Here is a 19,170-nt window from a genome sequence, read left to right as displayed (position 1 = left end):
TTCCTTATCCTTCATATGGGTCATCTTTCCCCAGACCCTCTTTATCTCATCCAAAGACAAGTTCTGTTCAATCTCAGTCCGGGTTTTGGGAAGTCAGATTGCCATTCTGTTTCATCCTCTGAAATATTAGCTGGAGCCTGCCTGCTTTTCACTCTGGTTGGTAACTGATTCTATGGAGGAGTTTTGGTCTGACTTTCTTGCTTGGTGATGGTCATTACTGGGTTAATGGGCCTCGTGCCATAGGCTGTTCTAGACATTGCCAAAATGAAATATCTCTGAGTGGGGCCTTGAGCCTTAGTGCCAGTGAGTCAGTTCATTAATTGCGTAAAGCGAAGAACAAGACTTAGACAATCGACTGAGGACTTATAATGAAGAGGAGGCCTTATCTCCAGGGTCACAATGTAGGTTTGATGCCCTGGATTCAGTCCAATAGGCCTTCAATGACCCAGTTTGTTTACCAGAAACTGTTGGGTACATTCATTCATTTGAATAGACGAGGGCAACACTGATACAAATACGAATTTTTAATTCTTTTCGTTGAACAAAACTTAAAATTAACATGATAAACGCCAAAAGATTAAACTAACTTGGAAACTGGCTTTTACTGCCAATCTCTGGACTGTACACTAAACCAAGCTTGAAACAAACTGAAAACACACACTAAAATCCAAACTATATTTCAACTGTTATCTCATTATTGGAAATGGCTATAGGAATAGTGCCAGATGACTGGAGGATAGCAAATATTGTCCCCTTGTTCAAGAAGATGAGTAGAGACGACTCTGGTAATTATAACCAGTAAGAAGTCTCACAACACCAGGTTAAAGTCCAACAGGTTTATTTGGTAGCAAACACCTCTAGCTTTTGGGGCTTTGCCCTTTTGTCAGCTGAGTGGGGAGTTCTGATCACAAACATGGCCATTCGGCCTCTGATCTTTGGGTAAACGTTCTCCAAGGCGGCCTTCACAACATACAACAGCGCAGAGTTGCTGAGCAGAGACTGATAGCCAAGTTCCGCACACATGAGGATGGCCTCAAACACATCATGTTTGACGAATTTATTAGTTTTCTATGAGGATGTGACTAGTGCGGTAGACAGAGGGGAACCGGTGGATGTGGTGTTTCTAGATTTCCAAAAGACGTTTGATAAGGTGCCTCAGAAAAGGTTGCTACAGAAGGTTAGGGTGCATGGAGTTGGGGGTAAGGTGTTAGCGTGGATAGAGGATTGGTTGTCTAATAGGAGGCAGAGAGTTGGTATCAGTGGTTGCTATTCTGATTGGCAGTTGGTGACTAGTGGAGTGCCGCAGGGATCGATGCTGGGGCCTCAGCTATTTACCATTTATATAGATGATCTGGAGGAGGGGGCTGAGTGTAGGGTGACGAAATTTGCTGATGACACAAAGATGAGTGGAAAAGCAAATTGCGTGGAGGGTGTGGAAAGTCTGCAGAGAGATCTGGATAGGCTGAGTGAGTGGGTGAGGACCTGGCAGATGGAGTATAATGTTAGCAAGTGTGAGGTTATCCACTTTGGAAGAAATAATAGTAGGAGGGATTATTATTTAAAGGGCGAAAAGCTGCAGCATGCTACGGTGCAGAGGGACCTGGGGGTCCTTGTGCACGAGTCGCAAAAACCAAGTCTGCAGGTGCAGCAGGTGATCAAGAAGGCGAAGGGGATGCTGGCCTTTATAGCGAGGGGGATAGAATATAAAAGTAGGGAGGTCTTGCTGCAACTGTACAGGGTACTGGTGAGGCCGCAGCTGGAGTACTGTGTGCAGTTTTAATCGCCGCACTTGCGCAAGGATATATTGGCCTTGGAGGGAGTGCAGAGGAGGTTCACTAGGCTGATACCGGAGATGAGGGGGTTGGACTATGAAGAGAGACTAAATAGACTGGGTCTGTACTCGTTGGAGTTTAGAAGGATGAGGGGGGATCTTATAGAGACATATAAGATAATGAAAGGGATGGATAGGGTAGAGGTAGAGAGATTCTTCCCGCTTAGAAAGGATAGCAGAACTAGAGGACACAGCCTCAAGATAAGTAGGGGGGCAGTTCAGATCAGAGTTGAGGAGGAACTTCTTCACTGAAAGGGTGGTGAATCTCTGGAATTCTCTGCCCATTGAAGTGGTGGAGGCTGCCTCGTTAAATATATTTAAGTCACGGGTAGATAGATTTTTGATAGTCAAGGGAATTAAGGGTTATGGGGAGAAAGTGGGAAAGTGGAACTGATCCACTTCAGATCAGCCATGATCTTACTGAATGGTGGGGCAGGCTCGAAGGGCTAGATGGCCTACTCCTGCTCCTATTTCTTATGTTCTTATGGCCTCAACCGGGATCTTGGGTTCATGTCACACTATCTGTAACCCCCATGACTTGTCTGGGCTTGCAACATCTCACTTACTGTCCTGTCTGGAGACACATCTCTTTAACCTGTGCTTAATGCTATCTCCACTCACATTGTCTGCACCTTTAAGACTGATTAGCTGTAGAGACTCACATTCGAATCAGTAGTCTGTAAACTGAATGTGTGCCATTATATGCCCTGTCTGTGATCAGAACTCCCCACTCACCTGACGAAAGGACAAAGCCCCGAAAGCTAGTGGCGTTTGCTACCAAATAAATCTGTTGGACTTTAACCTAGTGTTGTGAGACTTCTTACTGTGTTTACCCCATTCCAAAGCCGGCATCTCCACATCAATTATGAACCAGTGAGCCTTACTTCTGTTGCGGGCGAGTGGTCATATGCATAGATCTCTGAAAGTTGGCACCCAGGTTGATAGGGTTGTTAAGAAGGTGTACGGTGTGTTAGCTTTTATTGGTAGAGGGACTGAATTTCGGAGCCGTGAGGTCATGTTACAACTGTACAAAACTCTGGTGCGAATGCACTTGGAGTATTGTGTACAGTTCTGGTCGCCGCATTATAAGAAAGATGTGGAGGCATTGGAAAGGGTGCAGAGGAGGTTTACCAGGATGTTGCCTGGTATGGTGGGAAGGTCTTATGAGGAAAGGCTGAGGGACTTGAGGCTGGTTTCGTTAGAGAGAAGAAGGTTACGAGGTGGTCTGATTGAGGCATACAAGATGATCAGAGAGTTAGATAGGGTGGACAGTGAGAGCCTTTTTCTTCGGACGGTGATCGCTAACACGAGGGAACATAGCTTTAAATTGAGGGGTGGTAATTATAGGACGGATGTCAGAGGTAGGTTCTTTACTCAGAGGGTAGTAAAGGCGTGGAATGCCCTGTCTGCAGCAGTAGTGGACTCGCCAACTTTAAGAACATTTAAATGGTCAGTGGATAGGCATATGGATGATATTGGAATAGTTTAGGTTAAATGGACTTTAGATTTGTTTTCACAGGTAGGCGCAACATCGAATGGCGAAGGGTCTGTACTGCGCTGTATTGTTCTATGTTCTATGTTTTCGCAGGCTGTCTCCGACTTAGAAAAACCATTCTTGCAGCTGCAGTTATGCTTTTCTTTGCCTGAATTGTGAACCCTTCAGGAATGCAGTCATTTTTTAGCCTTTTGATTCTACATGTAGTCAAGTTAGCAGAGTTCACTGCATTGGCAGAAATATCTTAAAATGTAGTCTTTGCGTAGACTGAAACAAATAGGGCTAAGCAGTCATTGGATCTCTCAGCCATTCGAATGTTCAAATCCTGGAAACAACTAACATTATCAACCTGAGGGTGATCCTTCTGCAAAGTCAACTATGTTGGATGGGTCTCATTGCCTGATAGATGCCAGCCATCTGCCCATGATGGTATTGTATGGAGAGCTGACCAGTGGAAAATAGAACAGCAGGATTCCACACAAGCTTTTTAAGGTCTTCCTGAAGAAGTTGCTTTCTGTGTGCCACATTGACCATCAGCAGTAGGAAACACAAGCCATACATCTGGACATGCCACATAGGAAGTGTTGTGGTCACTTCTTTAAATTGAGTGAAAAACCAGAATGGAAGAGCAGAGGAGAATGAAAGATCAAATTTTCCTTAGCAGTGACGACACCGTCAATCGCACCCGTTTTAGGGTCACTCGTTGGCCTACAATCATTGACTACAAACCTTCCAAAATCTGCATCTGTGACAAAATGCTGAGAGATTCTTCTCTAGAAGAATAATTCATTTTTTTCTAAATTCATCAACACCTGAGCAAATTAAAGGCATGCAATTAATCTTCTTTTATGTATATTTAATCTATGAATTTTCATTATCCAGTTCCTGAATGTTTATGGTTGCACTGCCTTCGAATAAGGTTCCAAGAACACTTTGCAGCTGTCTTGTGACTGACCGGAGACAAACGTGGCAAAGTCACTCACCATTTTCTTTTTGGTTGCGACATCACCCATCTCCATACACCAACTTTCTTTTTTCAATTGATCATGGTTTTATAAAAGGGAAACCAAGTTTAACCAATTTATTGCAGGTTTTTGAATGACGTGTTGTGCATAAAATGGAAGTTGTGGATGTACTGTTCTTAGATTTGCAGAAGACATTGAATAAGGCCTTTGATGCAGTGCCTTCTTGTGGAAAATAAATGTTCATGAATTGTTGGCATGGATTGGCTAGCTGACAGAAAACACAGTTAGCACAAATGGATCTTTTTCTAGTTTGCAGGATGCAATAAGTGATGTGACATAGGGATCAGTGGCAGAGCTTCAACTTTTTACAAATTTTATGAATGACTTGGATGAAAGGACTAAAGGAAGCGTTGCTAAATTTGCTGGAAATATAAAAAGACAAAGAATCCTGCAATGCGGAAGGAGGCCTTTCAGCCCATCCAGTCTGCGCCAACCACAATCCCATCCAGGCCATATTCCCATAACCCCATGCTTTTGCCCTAGCTCGTCCCCCTGACATAAGTACATAAGAAATAGGAGCAGGAGTAGGCCATCCAGCCCTTCGAGCCTGCCCCGCCATTCAATAAGATCATGGCTGATCTGTCGCTGCTCAGTTCCACATTCCCGCCCTCTCCCCATAACCCTTAATCCCCTCTCTTATCAAAAACCCATCAACCCGCGTCTTAAAAATATTTAGCGAGGCAGCCTCCACCACTTCAACAGGCAGAGAATTCCAGAGATTCACCACCCTTTGAGTGAAGAAGTTCCTCCTCAACTCCGTTCTAAACCGCCCCCCCTTTATCTTGAGGCTGTGCCCCCTAGTCCTACTATCCTTCCTGAGTGGGAAGAGTCTCTCCACCTCTATCCTATCCATCCCATTCATCATCTTATACGTCTCAATGAGATCTCCCCTCATTCTTCTAAACTCTAACGAGTACAAGCCTAGTTTATTCAGCCTCTCCTCATAGCTCAACCCCCTCAACTCCGGTATTTAGCATGGCCAGTCCATCTAACCCACACATCTTTGGGCTATGGGAGGAAACCGGAGCACCCGGAAGAAACCCACACAGACACAGGAAAAATGTGCAAATTCCACACAGACAGTGACCCAAGCCGAGAGTTGAACCGGGGTTCCTGGCACTGTGAGACAGCTGTGCAAACCACAGTGTCACCATGCCACCCAAAAGAGAAAGTAAGTTGTGAAGGAGAGGTAAGAAGGCCAGGAAAGATACATGCGTAAATCAAACCTATATTACTTGGAGTGCAGAAGAATGAGAGATGATCTCATTGATGTATGTAAAATTCTGAAAGGATTTGAAATATTCTTTCCCCTGCCTATGGTTGCACAGCCTTAGAATAAGGGTTGACCAATTAGAACAGAGAAATTTCTTCATTGCGATTTGTGAATCTTTGCAAATTTTCGACGCTGAAAGTTGTTAATGCACCGCAAATTCAATGCTGAAACAGATAGCATTTGTCCTTTTATTGAATTGGGGAGATAGGGAGAGGATGGGAAAGTGAGGTTGAGGCAAAAGATCTACCGTGATCATATTAGAACATAGAAACATAGAAAAACTACAGCACAGACAGGCCCTTCGGTCCACAAGTTGCACCAAACATGTCCCTACCTACTGGGCTTACCTGTAACCCTCTATCTCACTAAGTCCCATGTACTTATCCAAAAGTCTTTTAAAAGACCCTATCGAATCAGTCTCCACCACCACCGACAGCAGCCAATTCCACTCACTCACCACCCTCTGAGTGAAAAACTTATCCCTGACATCTCCTCTGTACCTACTCCCCAGCACCTTAAACCTGTGTCCTCTTGTAGCGACCATTTCAGCTCTGGGAAAAAGCCTCTGAGAATCCACTCGATCAATACCTCTCAACATCTTATAAACCTCTATCAGGTCACCTCTTATCCTCCGTCTCTCGAAGGAGAAAAGACCGAGCTCCCTCAACCTATCCTCATAAGGCATGCCACTCAATCCAGGCAACATCCTTGTAAATCTCCTCTGCACCCTTTCAATAGCTTCCACATCCTTCCTGTAATGAGGTGACCAGAACTGGGCACAGTACTCCAAGTGGGGTCTGACCAGGGTCTTATAAAGTTGCAGCATTATCTCCTGACTACTAAACTCAATTCCTCGATTCATGAAGGCCAGTACACCATACACCTTCTTAACCACATCCTCCACCTGCAAAGCTGATTTGAGCATCCTATGAACCCAGACCCCAAGATCCTTCTAATCTTCCACATTGCTAAGAGTCTTACCCTTAACATTAGTTTCTGTCATCCCATTTGACCTGCCAGAATGAATCACCACACACTTATCTGGGTTGAAGTCCATCTGCCACTTCTCCACCCAGTCTTACATCCTATCTATGACTCGTTGCAACTTCTGACATCCCTCCAAACTATCCACAACTCCTCCAACCTTCATGTCATTGGCAAACTTACCAACCCATCCCTGCACTTCCTCATCCAGATCATTTATAAAAATCACAAAGAGCAAGGGTCCCAGAACAGATCCCTGGGGCACTCCACTGGTGACTGACCTCCATGCAGAAAAAGACCCATCTACAACCACTCTTTGCCTTCTGTGGGCAAGCCAGTTCTGAATCCACAGAGCAATGTCCCCTTGGATCCCATGCCCCCTCACTTTCTCAATAAGCCTTGCATGGGGGACCTTATTGAACTCCTTGCTGAAATCCATATAAACCACATCTACTGCTCTCCCTTCGTCAATGAGTTTAGTCACATTTTCAAAAAACTTAACCAGGCTCGTCAGGCACGATCTGCCTTTGACAAAGCCGTGCTGACTATTTTTGATCATACTATATCTCTCCAAATGTTCATAAATCCTGTCTCACAGGATCTTCTCCATCAACTTACCAACCACTGAGGTTAGACTCACCGGTCGATAATTCCCTGGCCTATCTCTTCTCCCTTTCTTGAATAGAGGAACCACATCCGCAACCCTCCAGAACCTCTCCCATCTCCATCGATGACACAAAGATCATCGCCAGAGGCTCTGCAATCTCTTCCCTCGCCTCCCACAGTAACCTGGGGTACATCCCATCCGGTCCCGGCGACTTATCTAACTTGATGCTTTTCAAAATTTCCACCACATTCTGTTTCTTGATGTCAACACAATCAAGCTTTTCAGTCCGCTGCAAGCCTGCACTACAAACACCAAGATCCTTTTCCACTGTGAATACTGAAGTAAAGTATTCATGGGGTACCGCTGCTATTTCTACCGGTTCTGTACAAACTTTCCCACCGTCACATTTTATAGGTCCTATTCCTTCACAAATCATCCTTTTGCTCTTCACATATTTGTAGAATGCCTTGGGATTCCCCTTAATCTTACCCGCCAAGGCCTTCTCATGACCCCTTCTGGCTCTCCTAATTTTCTTCTTAAGTTCCTCCCTACAAGTCGTACACTCCTCTAGATCCCTAACAATACCTAGTTCCCTGAACCTTTTGTACGCTTCTTGACGAAATTCATTACAGCTTTTGTGCACCACGGTTCCTGTAACCTACCAAAACTTCCCTGTTTCATTGGAACGTTGTCGTGCAGAACTCCAGACAAATATTCCTTGAAAATCTGCCACATTACTTCTGGACATTTCCCTGAGAAAACCTCCTTCCAATTTATGCTTCTAATTTCCTGTCTGATGGCTTCATAATTCCCCTTACTCCAGATTAGGAGTAAGCTTGTCTGATCCTATCTCTCTCCAATGTTAATGTAAGGGAGATAGAGTTATGAGCACGATCCCCAAAATGCTCTCCCACTGAGAGATCTGACACCTGTCCAGGTTTATTACCCAATAACAAATCAAGTACAGCCTCTCTTGTAGGCTTATCCACGTAATGTGTCAGGAAACCCTCCTGAACACACCTAACAAACTCCTCCCCACCTAAACCCCTTACCCTAGGGATATTCCAGTCGATATTTGGGAAATTAAAGTCTCCCATCACAACAACTCTGTTATTAATACATCTGTCCAGGATCTGTTCCCCTCTCTGTTCCTCAACATCCCTGTTATTATTGGGCAGGCTATAGAAAACACCCAGTAAAGTTATTGACCCCTTCCTGTTCCAAACCTCCATCCACAGAGACTCCTTAGACAATCCCTCCATGGCGTCCACCTCTTCTACAGCTGTGACACTACCTCTGATCAACAGCGCCACTCCTCCACCTCTTTTGCCTCCCTCCCTGTCCATCCTGAAACATCTGAAACCCGGCACTTGAAGTATCCAGTCCTGTCCCTGAGATGCCCAAGTCTCTGTAATGGCCCCCACATCACATTTTCAAGTAGCGATCCACGCTCTAAGCTCATCCAATTTGTTCACTACACTCCTTGCGTTAATACGTAAGCGTGAAAGTGTAAAATATTAAATGGCAGAGCAAGTTCTAGGGTCTATCTAGTCTACAATAATTCCTAATTCGAAGGTTCTTTCTGAAAAACAGTTTGAGCGACTTTATCATCTTTTTTAATTCAGATGACGATCTACCCAAGTAATTTTATTCACTCAGTATATTCACCATGCATTTCTGAGAGGTACTGGTTATGGCCTCCAGTTAGTGTTATTAACTAATGTTTTGTGGTCTAGAGAGGGAAATTGTTATCAGAGACGCATGATCCATATAATTATATGCTCATGCATGTGACTAGTAAGAACTCTTTCATATCTCTGTAATTCAACAACCTACAGACATCATAGAGCCATAGAACAACAGAACCGTAGAACCATAGAAAATTACAGCTCAGAAACAGGCCTTTTGGCCCTTCTTGTCTGTGCCGAACCATTTTTTGTCTAGTCCCACTGACCTGCACTTGGACCATATCCCTCCACACCCCTCTCATCCATGAACCCATCCAAGCTTTTCTTAACTGTTAAAAGTGACCTCGCATTTACCACTTTATCCGGCAGCTCATTCCACACTCCCACCACTCTCTGCATGAAGAATGCCCCCCCAATATTCCCTTTAAACTTTTCTCCTTTCACCCTTAACCCATGCCCTCTGTTTTTGATCTCCTCCAGCCTCAGTGGAAAAAGCCTGCTTGCATTCACTCTATCTATACCCATCAAAATCTTATACACCTCTATCAAATCTCCCCTCATTCTTCTACGCTCCAGGGAATAAAGTCCTAACCTATTCAATCTCTCTCTGTAACTCAGCTTCTCAAATCCCGGGAACATCCTCGTGAACCTTCTCTGCACTCTTTCAATCTTATTTATATCCTTCCTGTAACTAGGTGACCAAAACTGTACACAATAGTCTAAATTCAGCCTCACCAATGCCTTATATAACCTTACCATAACACTCCAACTTTTATACTCGATCCTCCGATTTATAAAGGTCAATGTACCAAAAGCACTCTTCACAACCCTATTCACCTGTGACGTCATTTTTAGGGAATTCTGTACCTGTATTCCCAGATCCCTCTGTTCAACTGCACTCTCCAGAGTCCTACCATTTAGCCTGTACGTTCTACTTTGGTTTGTCCTTCCAAAGTGCAGTACCTCACACTTGTCTGTGTTAAATTCCATTTGCCATTTTTCTTTCATCAGAGGAGAGAAGAATATTGGGGTAACAAGAGGGAGGAACTGAGTGAAAATGAGAGAAAAGAGGTACAGGAGGGTTGTGGAAAATAGAAACAGGTACTAAAAAAGGGAAGAGAGACTGTGTGGGAGGAAGGAAGTGGGGGTAGGAGAGACACAGAAGAGTGGGGAATAACATCATAAAAATACGTGTTATTTGCCGAATTGGAATCTATTGAAATAGTGACACAGGATGGGACAAAATACTCATGTATAAAATAAAAAGTTAGGTACAGGAGGCCTGCCCAGACAAGGCTACCTGTGTGATTCCACCACAAATTAATTGAGTTTTTCCCCTTTTACAGATAAAAAGGAGTTTGCTGACAGAAATGAAGTATATGGAGACAGTGTTTGTGGCAGACAGATCTATGGTGGGTATCTGTTCTGAAGATGTATGATGTGGGTGGCTGAAAGCCAGCATCAGGGCCCACAGAATAAGGGGCCAGGCTGAAAATAGAGACATCAGGGCCCACAGAATAAGGGGCCAGGCTGAAAATAGAGACATCAGGGCCCACAGTACAGAATAAAGAGAAGACTGGGAATGGAGGAAGGAAAATAAGAGCCTCAGTTACACTGATGTCAGCCTTCAGTTTGCCAAGACTGATTAGTGTGGGTGGGGCAAATCAGGGAATCGAGACATTCCACAATTTCTGTTAAAAAACAAAAAACACAAGAGAAACAGCAAGTTTGGGAGCATCTGTGGAGAGAGAAACAGAATTAATGTTTCGAGTCCACATGATCCTACCACAGAATTGAAGAGGGATAGAAATAACATGAATTATATGGTGGGGAGGATAGAATGGAAGGTCAGGGACAGACTCTGGAGAAGATCGGAACCGAGGAGAGATTAACAAAGATATCATAGATATAAGACAAAGGGAGCACTAAGGATTGAAGAAATGCTCATCATGGCATAAGGTTCATGCTGCTCCAAAACTGTTGTAAATCTTGTCGACACGATGTCATGTCAGTGAGGGGCGATCTGAATGTGTGGAGCTGATACAATGAATGGGCTAATCATATTAAAATATCATTCTGTGGCAGGAACTCCATTACATCACTGGTGCTGACGGTCACGCTGGCACAAATCTTATTTTTGGCCTCCTATGAGATTTTGCATCCATTTATATCCATGGCAAACAGTGATCCAAAATTCTGGCTATTGGATTTTGGAGTTTATTAATTAGTGTCGCAAGTAGGCTTACATTAGCAATGCAATGATGTTACTGTGAAAATTCCCTACTCTCCACACTCCAGTGCCTATTTGGGTACACTGAGGGGGAATTTAGCACAGCCAATCTACCTAACCAGCAGGTCTTTCAGACTGTTGGAGCCATGATAAGTCACGGGTAGATAGGTTTCTGATAAACAGGGGAATTAAGGGTTATGGGGAGAACTGAGCCACTTCAGATCAGCCATGATCTTATTGAATGGCGGGGCAGGCTCGAAGGGCTAGATGGCCGACTCCTGCTCCTATTTCTTAGGTTCTTATGATGTGACATTGCCAGCATTGGACTGAGGTGCACACACCTGATGAAGGTGCAACGCTCTGAAAACTCATGCTACCAAATAAACCTGTTGGACTTTAACCTGATATTGTGAGACTACTTACTGGACTGTGGGAGGAAATTAACTGAAGGGGAACCAAAGAATAGGGTCAGGAAGACTCAGAGAAAGAGCAGACAGGGCAGGATTGCTGATCAAAGAGGGTCTACTGGACTGAAATGCATTTGTTTCAATGTGCAAAGTGTAACAGGTAAGGCAGGTGAACTTAGAGCTTGGATTAGTACTAGGAACTATGATGTTGTTGCTATTACAGAGACTTCATTACGGGAAGGACAGGATTGGCAGCTGAGCATTCCAGGATAAAGATGTTTCAGACAGGATAGAGGGGGATGTAAAAGGGGTGGGGGAGTTGCACGTTTAGTTAAGGACAATATCACAGCTGTACTCCAGGAGGATAGTTTGGAGGGCTCATACAGTGAGGCAATATGGATAGAGCTCAGGATAGGAAGGGTGTGGTCACAATGTTGGGAGTTTATTAAAGGCTGCCTAACAGCCAGAAGGAGATAGAGGAACAGATATGTAGGCAGATTTTGGCAAAGTGTAAAAGTAACAGGGCTGTTGTGGTGGAAGATTTTAACTGACTGGGACTCATTTACTCGGGGCATGGATGGGGCAGAGTTTGTCAGGAGCATCGAGGAGGGTTCTTGAAACAGTCTGTAGATAGTCCAACTAGGGAAAGGGCCATACTGGACCTGGTATTGGGGAATGAGCCTGGCCAAGTGGTTGATGTTAAGGAGCTAAATTGAGGGAAGGTTAATTACACAACAATAGGCAGGAACTGAAGAATGTAGATTGGGGGCAGATGTTTGAGGGCAAATCAACATCTGGCATGTGGGAGGCTTTCAAATGTAAGTTGATAGGGATTCAGGACCGGCACATTCCTGTAAGGATGAAGGATAAGGTTTGGGAACCTTGGATAATGAGAGGTATTGTGAGCCTCGTCAAAGACAAAAAGCAAGCATTTGTCAAGGCCAGGAGGCTAGGAACACACAAAGCAAGTGTGGAATAGAAGGAAAGTGGAAAGAAACTTAAGCAGGGAGTAAGGACGGCTAAAAGGGGTCATGAAAAATCATTGGCTAGCAGGATTAAGGAAAATCCTAAGGCTTTTTATACATATATAAAGAGCAAAAAGGTAGACAAGGAGAGAGTTGGCCCACTCAAGGCCAGGGGAGGGAATCTATACAAGGAGACAGAGAATGTGGGTGAGGTATTAAATTTATACTTTGCATCAGTATTCATAAAAGAGAACAATTTAGTGGATGATGAAACTGGGAAAGGGTGTGTAGATAGTTTGAGTCATGTTGAGATCAAAAAGGAGGAGGTATTGGGATTCTTGAGAAACATTAAGGTAGACAAGTCCCAGGGCCTGATGGGATATACCCCAGAATACTGAGAGAGGCAAGGCAGGAAATTGCTGGGGCCTTGAGAGAAATCTTTGTATCCTCACTGGCTACAGGGGAGATCCCAGAGGATTGGAGAATAGCCAATGTTGTTCCTTTGTTTAAGAAGAGTAGCAAGAACAATCCAGGTAATTACAGGCCTGTGAGCCTTACATCAGTGGTAGATAAATTATTGGAGAGGATTCTCCAATATGGGAATTACTTGGATATAAGTGGATGCATTAGTGAGAGGCAACATGGTTTTGTGAAGGGGAGGATGTGTCTCTAACTTGATTGAGTTTTTGGAGAAAGTGACAAAGGTCATTAATGAGGGTAGGACAGTGGATGTTGTCTACGTGGACTTCAGTAAGGCCTTTGACAAGGTCCCTCATGGCAGAAGGTGAAGTCACATGGGATCGAGGTGAGGTGATTGAGGTGAATTTGCGGATAGCGATGAGGACCATCAGAGGATTCAGCAGGATATAGATTGGTTGGAGACTTGGGTGAAAAGATGGCAGAAGGAGTTTAACCTGGATGTGAGGTAATGTTTTTTGGAAGGTCTAATATAGATAGGAAATAGATAGTAAGTGGCAGAACCCTAAAGAGTTTTGATCGGTAGAGGGATCTGGGTATACAGATGTATGCAGGTGAAGAAAGTAGTCAAGAAGGCATACGGCATGCTTGCCTTCATCAGCCGGGACATTGAGTTTAAAAATTGGCAAATCATTTTGCAGCTTTACAGAACCTTAGTTCAGCCACATTTATTGGATATAATGTTCAATTCTGGTTGCCACACTATCAGAAGGATGTGGAGGCTTTTGGAGAGGGTACAGAAAAGATTTACCAGGATGTTGCCTGGTATGGAGGGCATTAGCTATGAGGAGAGATTGGAGAAACTTGGTTTGTTCTCACTGGAGCAACAGAGGTTGAGGGGAGATCTGATAGAAGTGATAGAGGGGTGACAAGATTATGAGGGCCAGGGACAGAGTGGATAGTCAGAAGCGATTTCCCAGGGTGGAAGAATCAGTTACTAGGGGCCATAGGTTTAAGATGCAAGGAGTAAGGTTTAAAGGAGATGCACAAGGCAAGTTTTTTACACAGAAGCTGGTGGATGCCTCGGATTTGCTGCCTGGGGGAGATATAGGAAGCAGATACGATAGTGAGCTTTAAGGGGTGTCTGGACAAATACATGAATAGAATGGAATGGAGGGATATGGTCCCCAGAGGGATAGGGGGTTTTAGTTCAGTTAGTTTAGGCAGCATGGTCGGTGCAGGCTTGGAGGGCCAAAGGTCCTGTTCCTGTGCTGTAACTTTCTTTGTTCATTGAGTGAGGGAGGGTTTGTGGTCATGGTCAGAGGGGCATTGTGGTCAGGAGCTGGGGGAGGGGGGGGTTGTGGTCAGGAGCTGGGGGAGGGGGGGTTGTGGTCAGGAGCTGGGGGAGGGGGGGTTGTGGTCAGGAGCTGGGGGAGGGGGGGGTTGTGGAGCTGGGGGAGGGGGGGTTGTGGTCAGGAGCTGGGGGAGGGGGGGGTTGTGGTCAGGAGCTGGGGGAGGGGGGGTTGTGGTCAGGAGCTGGGGGAGGGGGGGGTTGTGGTCAGGAGCTGGGGGAGGGGGGGTTGTGGTCAGGAGCTGGGGGAGGGGGGGTTGTGGAGCTGGGGGAGGGGGGTTGTGGAGCTGGGGGGGGGGGGTTGTGGAGCTGGGGGAGGGGGGGATTGTGGAGCTGGGGGAGGGGGGGTTGTGGAGCTGGGGGAGGGGGGGGTTGTGGAGCTGGGGGGGGGGGGTTGTGGAGCTGGGGGAGGGGGGGTTGTGGAGCTGGGGGAGGGGGGGTTGTGGTCAGGAGCTGGGGGAGGGGGGGGATTGTGGAGCTGGGGGAGGGGGGGTTGTGGTCAGGAGCTGGGGGAGGGGGGGGTTGTGGAGCTGGGGGAGGGGGGGTTGTGGAGCTGGGGGGGGGGGTTGTGGAGCTGGGGGAGGGGGGGGTTGTGGTCAGGAGCTGGGGGAGGGGGGGTTGTGGTCAGGAGCTGGGGGAGGGGGGGTTGTGGTCAGGAGCTGGGGGAGGGGGGGTTGTGGTCAGGAGCTGGGGGAGGGGGGGTTGTGGTCAGGAGCTGGGGGAGGGGGGGTTGTGGAGCTGGGGGAGGGGGGGGTTGTGGTCAGGAGCTGGGGGAGGGGGGGTTGTGGAGCTGGGGGAGGGGGGGGTTGTGGTCAGGAGCTGGGGGAGGGGGGGTTGTGGAGCTGGGGGAGGGGGGGGTTGTGGAGCTGGGGGAGGGGGGGGTTGTGGAGCTGGGGGAGGGGGGGTTGTGGAGCTGGGGGAGGGGGGGTTGTGGAGCTGGGGGAGGGGGGGTTGTGGAGCTGGGGGAGGGGGGGTTGTGGAGCTGGGGGAGGGGGGGTTGTGGAGCTGGGGGGGGGGTTGTGGAGCTGGGGGAGGGGGGGGTTGTGGTCAGGAGCTGGGGGAGGGGGGGTTGTGGTCAGGAGCTGGGGGAGGGGGGGTTGTGGTCAGGAGCTGGGGGAGGGGGGGTTGTGGTCAGGAGCTGGGGGAGGGGGGGTTGTGGTCAGGAGCTGGGGGAGGGGGGGTTGTGGAGCTGGGGGAGGGGGGGGTTGTGGTCAGGAGCTGGGGGAGGGGGGGTTGTGGAGCTGGGGGAGGGGGGGGTTGTGGTCAGGAGCTGGGGGAGGGGGGGTTGTGGAGCTGGGGGAGGGGGGGGTTGTGGAGCTGGGGGAGGGGGGGGTTGTGGAGCTGGGGGAGGGGGGGTTGTGGAGCTGGGGGAGGGGGGGTTGTGGAGCTGGGGGAGGGGGGGTTGTGGAGCTGGGGGAGGGGGGCGTTGTGGTCAGGAGCTGGGGGAGGGGGGGGTTGTGGAGCTGGGGGAGGGGGGGTTGTGGAGCTGGGGGAGGGGGGGGTTGTGGTCAGGAGCTGGGGGAGGGGGGGGTTGTGGAGCTGGGGGAGGGGGGGGTTGTGGAGCTGGGGGAGGGGGGGTTGTGGAGCTGGGGGAGGGGGGGATTGTGGAGCTGGGGGAGGGGGGGTTGTGGAGCTGGGGGAGGGGGGGGTTGTGGTCAGGAGCTGGGGGAGGGGGAGGGTTGTGGAGCTGGGGGAGGGGGGGTTGTGGAGCTGGGGGTGGGGGGGTTGTGGTCAGGAGCTGGGGGAGGGGGGGGGATTGTGGTCAGAATCAGGATAGGTTTGTGGTCAGGAGAGTATTTGTGGTCAGGACTGAGGACAGATTGTGGTTAGGATTGGGTGGGGAGTGGGAAGGATGCAGTGAGGTGTGTTTTGGTTGACCAGGATCATGAGAGGTTTATTGTATGGATCGGGGAGAATGTGGTCGGATTCAGACAGTGTTTGTTGTCAGGATTGGGGGCTGCGTGCAGTTGCTTTTGGTGTTGGGGTATGTTGTTAGAAGAAGGGGGCATTATGCTTGGATTGAAAGGATTTGTGAAAGATATTTGTAGATATAGGTGTCTGATGAGCCAATTTTTCTCACTGAATCTTCCAATTATTTGAATTCCTTTTAGCTTTTAAAACATACGACTCAAACTGCTGTGGTGAGCCATATGCTGAAGCTTGTAAATACAGTGGACATGGTGAGTATGAAAATTGTTTTCTCTGTGATTCTGAGTTAGTCAATTTCACCAATATCTGTATTAATGATTCTTTCGCTGCCAACCATATCAGAATGAAAATGGAAAATGCAGAATAGGAATCTCTGGCATTAGATTTGCCCACTCACTGACTCTGAGCTTCACAGGGGATTACTGAGTTTGAAATACAGCTGCTGTTTGAGTCCTCTTTATGAGGGTGATCTTCTGAAACTAGACACTGAATTTGGAGAATGTCATCATTAAAGTTAAGGCCTTGCCATACATTATTCTCTACTCTCATCGCAAAACCATGACATTCCTCTGCACCTTGCAGTTTCAGAAGGATGAACTCCGTTATCTCATTCGACAGGGGATATGAATCTGAAAGGGAGCTCAGATTCAAGAGGAACAAAACTGGGAGAAGCAAGCAGAAAAAAAGAAAGCAAAAAGCAAGACACTGCAGATGCTGGAACATGAAACAAAATAGAAAATGCTGGCAAATCTCAGCAGGTCTGAAAGCATCTTAAAGTTTAAAGTTAATTCATGAGTGTCACAAGCATATTACATTAACACTGCAATGTTAATGCAAATCCCCTAGTCACCACACTCTGGTGCCTGTGTGAGTACACTGAGGGGCAATCTAGCATGGCCAATCCACCTAATCAACACATTTTTTATTATGGATATGGAAGGAAACCAGATCACCCGGAGAAAGCCTACACAGACATGGACAGAACGTATAAACTCCAACCGGGACTCAAAGCAGGTCTGGTGCTATGGGGCAGCAGTGCTAACCACTGTACCACCGTGCAGAGATAATGAGTCTTCCAAACTCAAAACTTTAGCTCTGTTCTCTCTCCACAGATGCTGTCGGACCTGCTGAGATTTTCCAGCATTTTCTGTTTTTGTTTCTGAAAATAGAAAGCAAAACTGGGAGACAAATAAAGACTCGGCGAGCATTAAACATGACCAGAATTGAAAATAAATGGAAAAAAAGGCAGATCTAAAGTCATTGTATTTGGATGCACACAGAAATACTGAGCAACCAAAACACTGGTGCAACTGTGGAACCAAAAGAAATTAGTATTATTAAAGAGCTAACACTTGAAATGTTAACTGGATTGATGGTAGAAGTCTGTTTTAGTGACTGGAAGCCAGTGCCCACATGTGTACCACAGAGTTCTGTAGATAAGGAGCAACTTTTCTCCTTGGTTGAAGAGTCAGCCATGAGGGGACCTAGGTACAAATGAGGGCAGGAGGGGCGATGTGATTTTTACCCAGAGTATGGTGACAGTCTGGGAGGCAGTTTTGCTTCCCAGCCTTTAAAAAAATATTTGGATGAGCACTGGACATGTCATTACATTCAAGGCTATGGGCCAAGCGCTGGTAGATGGGATTAGTGGGAGTTTAGGTGTTTTTTTGTGTGTTGGTGCAGATTCGATGAGTAAATCTGTATTCTATGATTCTATGACTGATGATTTTTAAGAAGAAAGCCCACCGATGGTGGCTTCATCAAGACCACAATCACCAGAAAGGAACCTAAGACAGGTTCCTGTTCCCTGGAAACAATCCCTCTGGACCGTGACCCCTAACAGATTAATCATGTCAATGTAAGATGGATTTACGGATGGAGACTGAAAAAATGGACTGTGCCATATTGTAAAGATTGGCTTCTTGACAAATTATTTGGAAATTATGTAAAAACTAGAAATGTATAATTATCTGTGAATGGTTTAAAAATGCTACTGCTGTTATGGGAGATAGTTGTTTAGCGGGTAAAAAAAGTATTATGCATATTGGGGTGTAGCCCCTTTATGGAAATGGGCCATAAGAACTAGGAGCAGGAGTCGGCCATCTGGCCCCTCGAGCCTGCCCTGCCATTCAATAAGATCATGGCTGATCTTTTTGTGGACTCAGCTCCACCTACCTACCTGCTCACCATAATCCTTAATTCCTTTACTGTTCAGAAATTTATCTATCTTTGCCTTAAAATCATTCAATGAGGGAGCCTCAACTGCGTCACTGGGCAGGGAATTCCACAGATCCACAACTCTTTGTGTGAAGAAGTTCCTCCTCAACTCAGTCCCAAATCTGCTTCCCCTTATTTTCAGGCCATGTTCCTGAGTTCTAGTTTCAGCCACCAGTGGAAACAACTTCCCTGCTTCTTTCTTATCTATTCCCTTCATAATTTTAGAGGCTTCTATATGATTCCCCCCTCATTCTTCTAATTCCAATGAATATAGTCACAGTCTACTCAGTTCCCCTCATAAGCCAACCCTCTCAACTCTGGAAACATCCTAGTGATCCTCTGCACCCCCTCCAGTGCCAGTATGTCCTTTCTCAAGTAAGGAAACCAAAGTTGTCCACAGTATGTGAGGTATGGCCTCACCAGCACCTTATACAGCTGCCTGTCAGGTGACCTAGGGTGTGGGGTGATCTGCTCGGGGACTGCCTTGAGAAGTCAGTTTGGAACATGGAGTGAGTAAGACTGTAATAAAGACCTGTTTCAACGATTGCCTGTGCAGGAGTCCCTGAAGATACTCGTCAGTACTGAAGAATTTTAACAGTGGGTTTTACAACAGTCAACAATGGTTTCATGGTCATCATATTGGATTTAGATTACTGTTTTAATTTCAGACTTCAATGACTTCCATGGCAGGATTCAAATCTGGGTTACCCTTGGTCATTGAGTTACTAATTCAGTGAGAATATCATTATGC

General features: G+C 46.5%; 1 protein-coding gene across 1 annotated transcript in view; it reads left to right on the top strand.

Annotated features, from left to right (window-relative positions):
* The window catches only part of LOC145348472 (zinc metalloproteinase-disintegrin-like protein H4 subunit A), a 564,739-nt gene that overhangs the window by 168,806 nt on the left and 376,763 nt on the right, over positions 1 to 19,170 (top strand). The gene's annotated exons all lie outside the window — the stretch shown is intronic.

Source organism: Carcharhinus amblyrhynchos, chromosome 1 (genome assembly GCF_965287045.1).
Source record: "Carcharhinus amblyrhynchos chromosome 1, sCarAmb.v2.hapA, whole genome shotgun sequence".
Taxonomy (NCBI): Eukaryota; Metazoa; Chordata; class Chondrichthyes; order Carcharhiniformes; family Carcharhinidae; genus Carcharhinus; species Carcharhinus amblyrhynchos.
The sequence above is the reverse complement of the archived record's forward strand: the minus strand, read 5'-3'. Positions and strand labels throughout refer to the sequence as shown.